Raw genomic sequence first — 12,685 nt, 5'->3', positions numbered from 1 at the left:
CAGGGTTTGCTACAGTGTGTTATCTTTTATGAGTAACAAAGAACTCAAATAATATTGAAATTCATAAACCCTTGTCAGTCTAGCCCACTACTCTATGTAGCGCTAGAATTGACTCTGGCGCTATTTTAATGCCAGCCACTGGCATTTGAAGGAAGTCCCATTTGATGTGTGTTTTCAAGTAAAGGTGCCTAGGTTTGGGGTGCACATCCCATTCCAACCATGAAACAGGGATACGGTTGTGACTAACATCCATGGATTTCAGTGGAATTTGAGTCTGGTCCTCACAAACAGCCCTTGGGATGGGAAAAACTTGTTTCTTGATACTATCATTCCAGACTGTAGGTGAAGGCTCAAATGGAAGCTCATTGTAAGTAGCACTCCAAGCACATTTAGTAAATTAGTTACTGTATTTACAATAACTCTTTCCCCTATGTGCTTGCTTACTATATGGAGAGGTTTTTTTATACGGAGGAGTTTTTGTCATACAGTATTTGTCCCTACCTGCAGTCTAACCGGTGTGGTCCAGAAAACAGGTTTGCTGTGTTACAGAACAAGGCCTCTGGGATTATTCCTACCTTGTTCATGGCTGCATTGACATACTCTAACCTTTTTTCTTTCTTTTTCCAGTATTTTATTTAGTTTTTTTCAGATTTTGAAATTTACAAACAATGATCAAACAACCAACACAGAAAGAGAATTCCGAATACTCTAACCTTCGTAATACTCTAACCCTTTTTCAGTAGGTCTGGCATAATCTAACAATTCCCTTCTCTTAGCCCCCGATTCCGCTTTCTCACTACAACTCTGTCCCAAGCAAAGAGGATAAATAACTTATAGTTATCCCCCCTTCTCTCCCCCCCCCCCGGCTTACTACGTCCAAGCAAACCACCCTCGGCCATGCAGAGGAGCGAAAGCCGTCCCACATGGATCAATATTTTAATGTGACTTATCAGGCTGGGTTGTTTACTTAAAACCTCCGGATCCCATAAAGGCCAAGGGGGAGCCAGTTTGGGGAACAGATGCTCTGAAGGCCTCTTCTAGTAAACGTATAGACAGAACAACAGCGTTCAGCATTTGAGAGAAAAGCAAAAACAGAGGAGCTTTAAAGCACAAGACAAAAATAAGATCACGCTGCAATCCCACAGGACGGTAAGTGAAATCACTTTTGTGCGTTTCATTAAAAAGGAATGAGGGGTTCAAACGGATGGGTAGATAATTGGTTCCGAGGGGTACACACCATTAGTGGCAACTGCGATCATATCCTCAAATACTTTTCAAAGCTTTCCTCCCATAAATAGTGTTATTATGCTGACTTGAGGAAGAAAGACAGCTCGTGCCAGTGGCCCACTTGCATGGGCCATGTTAACCTCAGAGCTGTTACCCAGAATCATAGCTCTTCACCCGCAAGATGCAAAACCGCAAGTTGCCGTTTTCTCAGCAGACAGACGAGAAGGCATGGCGCTTTGTGAGTTTGCAGCAACTCCCCCGCCCCCACCAAGCTGGCTGCCAAATTTTAATATTTTAACTAACTCTGAACGTGCAGTTTTTGGAAAGGAAGCATTACTGCTATTAGCTCCAGTGAGCCCTGAGAACAAAAGCTAGTTGAAAATTGACAAAATAATGATGCTAATAATAAGCATGACTGGGTTTTTATCAGGGAGTATATTAGATTTACTCAAGCTTTCTTCAAACTCTTCCCCTGCGTGGAGCACAGTCAGCTACGCAATTGCTCCTCGCTGTTATTTTCCTTTGCTGGGTTCAGCAATTGCTTTCACGTCGCTCCCACGCCATCCTTCAACCATGAAATCCACTAAAGGGGATGCCAGGGGACGTAGGGGGCATTTGTTGCCATGGGGCTACCAGCAGCCCTCACCTCCCTTCTGCTAGCAAGCAGCCGTCTTGTCACCTCCACGTCTAATAACCATGCGGTTTGGAAAGAATGACAAACTCTAGGAACCAATATTTCTCTGCTGTTTGTTTTCTGTTTCCCTCCGAGTGATTGCTATACTATGACGAGTCCTTGATAACACTGTGGGGAGGGTGGAAGTTGAACTCTTCCACATCCCTCCCCCCAAACTAGACTTGCCACATTGCTGGTCCATTTTTTTCACCTCTCAAACTAGACGTTTGCCGATTTTTGCTCGTTCATCTTCAGTTGCTTATAGGTGCGGGGGGGGGGTTCTTACATGTGGGAAGTGGAGACTTATCTCTTCACTCTACCATGAGTGGACTGGAGATTAGTTCTCTCTCACACACCACACACAACATGACTAGGAACCTTGGAAGGGAGTCTCCATTGGTGCTAATGGGGCTTTTTCTAAGGCTCCTTCCTATCTGTGTGCACAAGGTTCGGGGTGGGTGGGAATGCAAGCTACCATTCCTCGCTCACTGACTTTTCCATAAGAATCATCTACCCATACTAAGTACTTAGAGAAATTTAGGAGTCCTTGATAACACTCAGCTAAGTGGTCCCAGTAGCAGAAGCCTGTGCAAGGATTTCTTCTAGTGCAACTGAGCTCCCCCCCCCTTTCTCTCTTATCCAACATTGGGTTGGGGGAGAACCCTAGAATAGCGTGCATCTGGAGGAGAGGTGAGCTAATTCTACCAGGCAAGCAGAAATTCTTGCACCGATAGAGCAATCTCCTTAGCGCTGCATTGAATTCTCCCCCTAGTACAGTACCCTGTTAATGCATCCTGTCACCAAGCAAGGATTTCCACTTGCACAAGGGGACTTTACTTCCTCTTCTGCCTCTGTGCGTGACCTGAACTCTACCTAGATCTGCTCCAGAGGGTTGAGGGAAACAGATTTAGGGTGCCAGGAGGAGGAGGAGGAGGAGGAGGAGGAGGAGGAGGAGGAGGAGGAGGAGGAGGAGGAGGAGGAGGAGGAGGAGGAGGAGGAGAGTGGGAAAAAGTTCCATTGCACAAGCAAAAATATTTTCACTGGCAAAACAGCTTTCTTAGTACTACCAAGGAATTTTCACAGTGAAAGGTAAAGGGACCCCTGACTGTTAGGTCCAGTCGCGAACAACTCTGGGGTTGCGACGCTCATCTCGCTTTACTTGCTGAGGGAGCCAGCGTACAGCTTCCGGGTCATGTGGCCAGCATGACAAAGCCGCTTATGGCGAACCAGAGCAGCACACGGAAACTATTTATCTACTTGCACTTTGACGTGCTTTCGAACTGCTAGGTTGACAGGAGCTGGGACTGAGCAACGGGAGCTCACCCCGTTGCGGGGATTCGAACCGCCGACCTTCTGATCGGCAAGCCCTAGGCTCTGTGGTTTAGACCGCAGCACCACCCGTGTCCTTCACAGTGAAAAGCAGGGTATAAATGCATTAAATAAAGAAATAAAATTAAATGCATCCTGTGCATTTAAGCGAACGTTTAGTTTGGCCCTCAAGATAACTCACTCCTTCATACCTCCCACTTTTACCAGATTTACAGGGACTGTGTTTTCCCAGGGTGAGCGTTGTTTACTGGTGCAAACTGGAGCTCTACTCTAGCTCACTTGACAACAGTGTTTACCTGTGAAAATGTTGAATGGCCTCTTTGCAATGGTTTCCAAGCATTTATTTCTCAGGCCTCATCAGAGTTCCCCGAGAAGAGAGATTCCTTGTTAAAGCACTCTTGAGAATTGTAGCTCTGTTCATGGAATACAGGCCTCCTAACAACCAAATCACCTTTAGCAGACTACAGTTCCCAGGATTCTGACGAGACGGGACGGGGGGAGCCAGGACTGTTTAAAGTGGTCTGATACTGCTTTAAATCTATGGTGCAGATGAGGGAGGCCTTAGGGAAATCTCTGGAGAAATATCTTTCCGCTTAGATTTGGCTGTTAAGGAATCGCGTCTGCAGAACTCCCCATCACTTGACGGGGATTTTGGAGTAAGTTTCAGGCCACACCAGATACCCAGAAAGCCTCGCTATCCCATGGGGATTTAAAATGAAATCTAGTGTGTCTCTGCTCTGGGTTGCCTTCCACATCTGGAGGAGAGGCACATGCCTAAATTCAGCCATGTTGCTCTACTTTGGATCCCACTTCACTATCTACATTATCCTTTTAGTAGGTCAGGTTTTATATTGTCCTTTCCTGTTCAGCTGTATTTATTCTCCAGTTTATCTCTCATCTCTGGTCCCGCTATAATTGCCTCCTCTACCTGTGCATTCCTCTGGTTCATTGTCACTAGTTAAAGCTAGTTAAACCTTTTTCTTCTGTTCCATGCCCTTGACCTTTTCGTATCCTTTATCCTTTTCTGTGGAACTCTTTATACTCACTGATATTCATCAACTGTTTATCTTCCAAGACTAATTTATTTCAGCTAGTGTGTGTGTGTGTGTGTGTGTGTGTGTGTGTGTTAAGGGCAGAGCTGTAGCTCAGTGGTGAAGCATCTGCTTTGCTTGCAAAAGTTCCCAAATTTGATCCCTGACATCTGCATGTAGGGCTGGGGGGAAAACCCTCCCTAAAACTCAGGAGAGCCACTGGCTCTGTATAAGGCACACTGTTAGTGGTTCAGCAGTAAAACTGCTCACACATTTGCAAAGCTAAGCAGGGTCCCATCAAGTTGGATGGGGAACTGCATGTTTAAATTCTTGCATTGTGGGGGTTGAGCTAGATGACACTTGGTTCCCCTTCCAACTCTATGGTTCTGTGAAATAATATGCCTTCTCTTCCAATTCTTAGTTTTTGATTTTTCTTTTTAAATTTTATTTTTGTCTAAATTAGATTGCAAGCCCATTGGGCTGGGCCTGTATTTTAATATATTCTGCACAATGCCTTGTGTTTTTTTTTAAGTCATTACAACAATAATTGTTCCTTCATAAGGTGAACCACGATTTACATCAGTGCTGCTCAAAGTGGTGGTTCACAGACAGGTGCCTCTCCTTGAGCCATTGGCTGCTGGACCATGGTGATTGCATCATAACCAAGGTGGGTGGGGTGCATACCTGCCAAGTTGCTGTCAGAGAAATAAGGGACCGGGCGGAAGTAGCAGACTGGAAGTAGCGCTGCCGCCATTTTGGAACTGGGCGGAGCATGCTCAGAAGTGACTTTTGATGCGGCTTTGCCCAGTTCCAAAATGGCCGCCACACCAGAAGTCACACTGCAGCCATTTTGGAACTGGGCAGAGCAGCATCAAAAGTCGCTTCTGAGCATGCTCCGCCCAGTTCCAAAATGGCCGTCGCGCCAGAATAAACCGGGGGAAAACAAAAAAAACCGTTTTTTCAGCTAGGAACAGCTGGAAAAATGGGGATTTCCCGGGGAATACGGGAGACTTGGCAGCTATGGTGGGGTGCTTCAAGGACCACATATGGTACCTGTCCCTGGCGCAACGGGGCTGGGGAATTGCTAACCCACCACCTCATAGTTTGAAAAGCACCAATTTGGATGGCAACAATAGTCCCTTAATGAAATAGAAGGTTTGTGGTTGGGTGCACATTTAGGGTAGGTGACTTCACAGACAGAAAGCTTAGCAGGGGAAAGACAATCCAAGGCCAGGCTCTCTAGACTGCAACTCTGAGCGGCAGAGAACAAGGCCAGAGGGAAGCTTTTCCTCTTAAGAACATAATAAGAGCCTACTGGATCAGGCCAACGGCCCATCTAGTCCAGCACCCTGTTCTGACAGTGGCCAGCCAACCAGATGTCTGTGGGAAGCCACAAGCAGGATTCCTGCAGTTTGCAACAAGAGATATCCAACCGCCTCCAGCTATGGAGGCAGAGCCAGGGCTTGCCCACCCATGAGGCAAGCAGATCCTGCCTTGGGTGGCAGGATCCACAGGGGCAGCAAATCCGGCCTGCTGCTGCAGTAGTAGTGATGGCTGTGTCACACTCCCTTGAGGCCTGATCTGCTGCCTCCTCAGCAGACATTGCTCCATGCTGCCACTGCAGCAGCCTTTCTGTGACTTACATAAATACATTTACCATCTGTGGTGTGATTGTCCACACAGCAAGCTGAGGAAGTCAACATTGGGGCTAAAACTCTCCCTTCTCTTCCTTTGCAGCAGGCACATTACTCTCAGCCTGGTTCCAGTACTTACGAGCAGGGAGAAAAAATGTCCGATATGAGGTAGATAGTGGCAAGGGGAAGCAGCAGAATGGTTAGGGTCCAGCTCTCAGGGCCAGCCCTATTCTTAGGCAAGAATGAGGAGGCTGCCTCAGGTGGCAGATGTTGAAGGTGTGGGGTAGCAGCGGAGAGGTGTTGACGCTCATGCGGCCTACCCTGTGCCCTCTCTTAAGTTAGCCCTCAGTTAGCCCATCCCCAGAGTTGAAGTAAGATTCCACGGCCAGTCTATTCTGGTTCCATAAATGGAATGAGGGTGCCATCTTGTCCTTCTCAGGCAGCACAATGCACATTCTGACGTTAGCATCAGGTCCCACTAGGCATGTAACTGGGGCTGCCCCTATCATGTCTGGCCCCAGTTTTGGATGCAGCTCCGTGGGTCTGTAGCAGGCGCCCAAAGGGCCACAATTAAGGTGATAATGTAAATCCTTATAAATCCTGGAATATGCTTGAATTAGAAGAGTTATGGTAAACTGTTGCTTTAAGAAATTGATGATTCAGCAAGAAGCCGTTCCTACTGGGATAGAAGGTCAGCTAATACGTCAATCACAAAGAAGCAATTCATAAACTAGAGCATAAATTGTTACATCCACATGTAACACAGGTTCCCATGCATGTAAACTAAAAATATGTAACAGATCACGGTGAGAATCAAAGTTTAGTTAGCGAAGCTTATTGCGCATGCGTATTAAATATGAAATGAGGTAATGATGAATATTAAATATAAAATGATGTAATGATTTATGTGATTGGTTAAATCAAAATCCTTTGTCTGAAATGTTATAAATTCCTCTGCCCCACGTTGGGCGGGGTTGCAGTTTTGCAAAAAGATTCGACTGTAACCTTATTGCCTTGCAATAAACAAAATGGACCCCAAACTCCTCTTGTCTCTGAGTTTTATTGGCCTAACTCAGCCAGTCAGTTACATCCAGTGCTATCAACATACATGGAGGACAGATCATTGGAAGAAGCCACCTTGTACCAGTTCAGGCTATTTGTCCACTGAGCCCAGTATTGCCTTCTCTGACAGGCAGGGGCCCTCCAGGTCATTAGCTATGTGATCATTATTTTTTTAACCAGATTTACCAAAGGGTCTTCTGCATGAATCTCCTCTCTACCCTCAAGCTACAGATTCACCCCAGACCTTTGATTCTGACTTTCCCCCAGTCCATACTATATTGGATGTGTGTTGGCAAAAGTTCCCCACACCCAGTTACACAAGGAGGGAAATGTGTGGTTGGAGCTGAACCCTTGCTGGTGTTTGTAACACAAAGGTTGTCCAGATTGCAAAGAATCGTCTGTCTGTTCCCGGTTATCTTTGTTTCAGAAGCAAAGCATTCCAACAAAAACCAGAAAAAGCAGTCCCTTTTCCGCTATGGAATTCTGCAGTCCAAACTTGCTGTATAATAAGGAAAAATTGGCTTTCGCTTTCCCTAACAAGTTTCTCACCTTGACAAGCTTTTCCATTTCATTTCTCAAAGGTTGACAAACACCTCTCTTTTTATTGTTTTCCTTCATTAGGGAAGGAACAAAAAAAATGGGCACTTAGGAAAATGAAATGCCTGTTCCTTCTGAAAACTAATCATTTTTACAAAATAGCCTTACACCCACAGTGCCACTTTAATCAGGTTAGTTAAATCTTTCTCTCCTTTTCTTCAAAGGGGATTTTGAAATTAAGAGTGAAACACGATTCTGGTGGGGGTGAAGGAGAAAAGGGGGGGAGGGAGTTCTGAGACAGGTATACTTATCTCCAATCTTCCGACTTCCTTTTATTTTCCTGTTTGCAACAGCGTGTGTCAAGAACCATGGCTTAACTTCTCCACAAAGCCATGTCAAGAGAAAGCCCCACAATACACCTGCGATCTTACGAATCGTAACCCACTTTGGTATTAAGACTCAAGAGTTCAACAAGCAAGCACTTCCTTTATCTTCGAGAAAAAAGCAAGTTCTCTTCCAGGTAACATGAAAGATTATATTTGTATGCTACATGGTGATGCACAGTATTTTGCCCTGCCTCTTCCCTCCATCCCCCCAAATGGTGGCAAGGGAATGTACAGGGGTACCCTATCAAGGAGCCAAAATTCTATATACTTCAGGTGCAACAGGTGCCCTAGGAGTTTGCTGCACAAGTTGAGTTTTCAGGGCGTGATGCCACAAACTATGCTATAAACTCAACTCAATGCCACAGCTTAGGGCAGAGGTGCATGTGGAATAATCCAGGCCTGAGTGCCAACTGCGTTTCTGCCACGTTATGTTGAACTAAGGAAGACTTCGAATCAGGCTGGTGCCCGATGTAGGGTTTTAAATCAGCTAATAGGGTGTTGCTGTGACCAGTAAGGTCCTATTGGTTCAAGGTCACCAGTCACATCACCTGAATGGCTGGTAGGTCCCATTAGGTGTGAACAAATCTGTCAGTTTCAGATTCTCTTCATTTCTTTCCTTTCCTTTCCTTTTTTTTTTAGTTTTCCACGCTTCTACATCAGTTTGTGATGAAATTTCCTCCGCCTCTCTCCAAATATGCCCATTTATAGATGCCATTTTCCCTAATGCATAAATTCATTTATTTATTTATTTTTGCAAGCTGGTGCATCTTTAGGCACATTTTCAACTAATATTTTGATTTCAGAAGGCATTATATGGTTGGAAAACTGCATCACATAATTCGGAAAAGAGCAAATTCCGAAGGGAAGTGGCATTTCAGTTCACATATTGTTCCAGGGATCACTAATTAGGAAGGTTCACATTTCTCTCCCATCTCAGTACCTGACTCATCTTGCTTAGCCCCAGGCCCTCCGGGCTCCATTCTGGATCCATCCCATTACCTACCCCAGCCTTTCTCAACCTTGGGTTCCCACATGTTGCTGGACTACAACTCCCATCATCCCTGACCACTGGTCCTGCTACCTAGGGATGATGGGAGTTGTGGTCCAACAACATCTGGGGACTCAAGGTTGAGAAAGGCTGACCTACCCATTTGGGTAGTTTAAAACAACAACAACAACAACAAAAACAACAAAAACAACAACAACAACAACAACAACAACAACAACATCTGACATTCATACCCATGCAAGATTTGTGTTCTCCTTAATCTTCACTCAACCTACAGCTGTTTGAGAGCTGGGAATTTAAAGATATTTTCTTCAAAGTGTTTTCAAAGTATCACTGGTTCAGCATCCCACCACATCTCTCATTAAAGAACCCCCCCCCCCATCAAAGTCAAGAGAGAGGGCAGGGGTGAGTGTTGCCCTAAGGGACATGAGCAACATGTATGGGATCTAAATCAGGGAGATAAATCCTGGTTAATCAGCTTGAGATCTAGAGCAGGCTTCCTCAACCTTGCCCCTCCAGATGTTTTGAGACTACAATTCCCATAATCCCTGGCTGCTGGTCCTGCTAGCTAGGGATCATGGGAGTTGTAGGCCAAAAACATCTGGAGGGCCGAGGTTGAGGAAGCCTGATCTAGAGCAAAAGACAGGAGCAGTCGGTCCACACTGCAGCATTTTCTTTCTATTGCTCAGTTGGAATATTATCTGTTTCTGAAGCATGATATGTTATAATTAGGCTGATATAATGGGAAATTATAGTGCAGGGTTGGTTGTTTCTTCCACTGTAAGTTCTACTACTTTGACTTCAGCAATAGCTGTAATTTATTGAGTAAGCTGTGGCTATTTTAGTTTACAACTAAAATGTCATTAAAAATATTTTAGGAAAAGTGAATGGGCCAGACATCCTATTGACCAGGATTCTAGAGTCTCCTTCTGCTTCATTTACCATGAGCTACTGGGCTGGGGTAAGGGGACCCAGGTGGCGCTGTGGGTTAAATCACAGAGTCTAGGGCTTGCTGATCAGAAGGTCGGCAGTTCGAATCCCTGCAACGGGGTGAGCTGCCATTGCTCGGTCCCAGCTCCTGCCCACCTAGCAGTTCGAAAGCACATCAAAGTGTAAGTAGATAAATAGGGATCACTCCGGCGGGAAGGTAAACGGCGTTTCCGTGCACTGCTCCGGTTCGCCAGAAGCAGCTTTGTCATGCTGGCCACATGACCCGGAAGCTGTCTGCGGACAAACGCTGGCTCCCTTGGCCTATAGAGCGATGAGCGCCGCAACCCCAGAGTCGGACACGACTGGACCTGATGGTCAGGGGCCCCTTTACCTTTACTGGGCTGGGCTGGGCTCAGCATAGCTAAATTGGTTCCAGCCAAACCACATTTATAGGTTGGAGCCAATTGGTGTATCATCTGTTGACAGTCTAGTTTGGCAAACAGCTTGCATTCACAATGGAAATGATTTCTACCTACAGTATTTCTCATGTTCACCTCTTTAAACGTATTCCCTTTCTTCTGTTTTATTGTAGGTACCTGTGGTTATAATTTCGGAAATCTAGAGCTGCACGTCGTCCCCCCCTCAGTGCCTCTTTCCTGCTGGAGCTGTGGAGTGTGACAATGGTGTTTGTTTCCAATCTGTCAAACGCCATTATCACACTAAATAGCTACTGTTAGATAAGCCATCGGGTTCAGCAGAGGGAAGGAAAAGGAAGAGAATTATTGGAGCAATATATCCTCACAGCAAAGCTGCAGGAATACAACAGTCCCCCTGTTTCTCTGAAAATAAGACATAGCTATAAAATAAGCCGTAGCAGGATTTTTAAGCATTCAAGGAATATGAGCCATACTCCGAAAATAAGACATAGTGATAGGCGCAGTGGCAATGCCAGCCGCGGCAGGAAGATGAGGAAGGGGGGGGAATAAGACATCCCCTGAAAATAAGCCATAGTGTGTGTTTTTAAAGGAAAAATAAATATAAGACGGTGTCTTATTTTCAGAGAAACATGGTATCAAAATCACGACAACTGCTTGCTTTGCGGTGCCAAAATCTCATGCAGTAAATAATGCGATCTGCTTTTCTAAAAGTACCCAGTTGCTTTGCAGAGATGTGCATGACTCATGTTTGTGTTCATGGGATGCAGAGATATTTTAGTGATCAAGCACAAGTGATTATGTACATTTATTCCTACATTATAACAAACGGCCTACACAACTGTCTTCCTTTCATTTTCGCTCCCCAACGCAACATTATAAGTGTTTATTCCACTTATTAACAAGTCAATAGTTACAGCTATTTCAGTCTTGAACAGCAGCTCCATTGTTGCGTTGACGTTTGACAAATGAGCCTGAGAATGGAGGCATAATTCCATTTTTGGCTCTCAGCTGTGTATACAAGTCATCATTTAGTCAAATGCTGAGCAGTATTATTGCCATGTTGTTGGGAGGCTTGGCAGAAAAGCAACCATGATCCCTGTTCATAATTGCTATATAAATATTCCATAGGTGTGTATATTTCACTGAAATCAATGTGACGTATTCGAAGCACAATGCATAGACAATTTATGCCAGCAAGGGAGTCAGAGGTTACTTCTTCTTCCCTGCAAAGCATCCATCACTCTGATCTACTTTGTGATCCATTATGAAAGTAAAAACAGGGTGTTTCACACATAATGCAGCAGCAAAAAACCAGGTTTGACACTAAGTGTACCCTAAATTGATGCTTTTGAATTATGGTGCTGGAGGAGACTCTTGAGAGTCCCATGGACTGCAAGAAGATCAAACCTATCCATTCTGAAGGAAATCAGCCCTGAGTGCTCACTGGAAGGACAGATCGTGAAGCTGAGGCTCCAATACTTTGGCCACCTCATGAGAAGAGAAGACTCCCTGGAAAAGACCCTGATGTTGGGAAAGATTGAGGGCACTAGGAGAAGGGGACGACAGAGGATGAGATGGTTGGACAGTGTTCTCGAAGCTACGAACATGAGTTTGACCAAACTGCGGGAGGCAGTGCAAGACAGGAGTGCCTGGCGTGCTCTGGTCCATGGGGTCACGAAGAGTCGGACACGACAAAACGACTAAACAAACAAACAAAAAGTACCCTAAACAGCACTTGCAGCCAATGTTAGCTCTGTGATTCATGTACCTGTATGATAAATGTGTATACTGCTGACATGTAGTATTTCAGTTTTCCTTTTTTAGATGTATGCTTAAAGCAAGGGTGGGGGGCTTGTAGCCAGTTGTTGGGAATCATGAGGGTTGTTGTCCAGTAACATTTACAGGACTACAGCTTCCCTGTCCCTGTTATGACAATATCTAGCTATTGTAGGCTGTAGCTGTTTTAAAGTTCTCAGCTAGGCATCTCTCTCTCTCTCTCTTCCACCTCCAATATATTGGGAGCAGCTTCACTATGGTTTTCAGACAGGGCACTGTGAAATCAAGGCAATGTTTATGGCCACACCAGCTTAATTTAAACCAGGCACCCCCAAACTCGGCCCTCCAGATGTTTTGGGACTACAACTCCCATCATCCCTAGCTAACAGGACCAGAGGTCAGGGATGGTGGGAACTGTAGTCCCCAAACATCTGGAGGGCCGAGTTTGGGGGTGCCTGGTTTAAAGATACGGTACAGACACATCCCCTTAGCCTTCAAAGCATGAGAGGATGACCCCTAATGTCCATTCATTTTTCTCTCACTATCTCAGGGATGGGCAACTCTGGTGGTTTGTGCAATATCTGGTTCACCACAACATTTCCCCCTCAAGAAGCTGCCAGAAAAACAGTTGTGAATCCAACAAAGCTCAGCTCA

The 12,685-nt window shown here is 45.3% G+C and overlaps 1 long non-coding RNA gene across 1 annotated transcript; it reads left to right on the top strand.

The window, feature by feature from the left end:
• Positions 1-897: 897 nt before the first annotated feature.
• On the top strand, positions 898-12,049 carry LOC118077261 (uncharacterized). The gene is made up of 3 exons (XR_004691618.3): positions 898-1,149; positions 7,847-8,013; positions 10,411-12,049. It is a non-coding gene; the product is annotated as an uncharacterized LOC118077261 (long non-coding RNA).
• Positions 12,050-12,685: the final 636 nt, after the last annotated feature.

The sequence above is a fragment of the Zootoca vivipara genome, chromosome 10 (genome assembly GCF_965207765.1).
Source record: "Zootoca vivipara chromosome 10, rZooViv2.hap1.1, whole genome shotgun sequence".
NCBI lineage: Eukaryota > Metazoa > Chordata > Lepidosauria > Squamata > Lacertidae > Zootoca > Zootoca vivipara.
The sequence above is the reverse complement of the archived record's forward strand: the minus strand, read 5'-3'. Positions and strand labels throughout refer to the sequence as shown.